The 1349-nt window shown below is 41.6% G+C and overlaps 1 non-coding gene across 1 annotated transcript; it reads left to right on the plus strand.

Moving 5' to 3' along the window:
• Nucleotides 1–342: 342 nt before the first annotated feature.
• On the plus strand, nucleotides 343–449 carry LOC120082298. The gene has a single exon (XR_005483129.1). It is a non-coding gene; the product is annotated as a small nucleolar RNA R71 (small nucleolar RNA).
• The last annotated feature ends 900 nt before the right edge of the window (nucleotides 450–1349 follow it).

Consider the following 1349-nt stretch of genomic DNA (forward strand, 5'->3'; position numbering starts at 1 on the left):
ACATATTTCATCAACGCAATCCAACATTGTTTAAGAAATTAACACTATGATAACATGCATTTCTGCTCATTATCAATTGTGATTCCCTATATCAAGTTTATCATCGCAGTCATTTGACTCTGAAGGGATGTGGGGGCACCATTGTTCGCTTCACTATCCTTGATTCTCAATCTTTAATCGTTTTCTCTCCAGTCTTTATGGTTTTTAGAAATGCGATCAAGGATGTTCTTGGCCTCATCATAAGTTTTATCTAGCAAACCTCCAGCGGTTGCCGCATTGGCAGCGGTCTGCAAAGCAGGGTTTAATCCGTGATAAAAAATCTCCATCTGTAAGTAGTCTGGTAAACTATTATGCGGGCAATCTCTTACCAGTCTCTTAAACCTCACCCAAGCATCGCTGAGTGATTCATCAATATCCTGTTCGAAATTGGTTATCAACTTCCTTCTTCTGAAATTTTCCATGGGAGGGAAGTATTTCTGCATAGACGTCTCTATTACTTGCTCCCATGAGGTAATCTCCCCTGGTTCGAAAAAGTACACCCATTTTTGTGCCTGATCACACAACGAAAATGGGAACAAAGTTAGTCGAACTTCCTCAATGGAGATGTTGGGAAACACAAAAGTGTTGCAAATCTCTATGAAACTCTTGAGGTGGGCGTGCAGGTCCTCAATCAAATTCTTGTCATCATTTGAGTCATGCAGGTCTTCTTCATCCGAAAACTTCATGGCACGAATTATGTTGAACTTGAGCTTCTGTCTGTTGATGCTCAAAGTGATTTCCCCTTTATGCACATCACTCTGAGCACGAACTGTTGATAAAAATGGTCGCCTCAGAATGATGGGCACATCTTTGTCGGCCTCGTAGTCCGAAATATGAATTCGGTTGGTAAGATAAATTTGTCAATGGTTATCAGCACGTCCTTCACCTTTCCCTCTAGATACACCAGAAATCTATCAACCAGTTGGAGAGTCTCTATTGTGGGCACAAGTTGCCCCACATTTAGTAGTCTAAAGATTGACAGAGGCATCAAATTTATGCTGGCTCCCAGGTCATACAAGGCTTGCCCGATGTATAGTCCTCCTATGGAGCAAGGAATAGTAAAGCTCCCAAGGTCGCTCATCTTTGGTGGAATGATTGATTTTGAACTCTGAGTTAGCACCACCATGGCAACTTACCATTTCCCCTCTTCTTGGTTACCATATCCTTCAGGAACTTTACGTAGGCAGGCATTTCCTCAATCGCTTCACTGAATGGAATATTAAAATATAATTTTTTTAACATAGACAGAAAGTGTTGCCACTGTACGGGAAAGGGGGTATTTCCTCTTAGTAGGCAGGCATTTCCTCTTC

The sequence above is a fragment of the Benincasa hispida genome, chromosome 7 (genome assembly GCF_009727055.1).
Source record: "Benincasa hispida cultivar B227 chromosome 7, ASM972705v1, whole genome shotgun sequence".
In the NCBI taxonomy this organism is placed as follows: domain Eukaryota; kingdom Viridiplantae; phylum Streptophyta; class Magnoliopsida; order Cucurbitales; family Cucurbitaceae; genus Benincasa; species Benincasa hispida.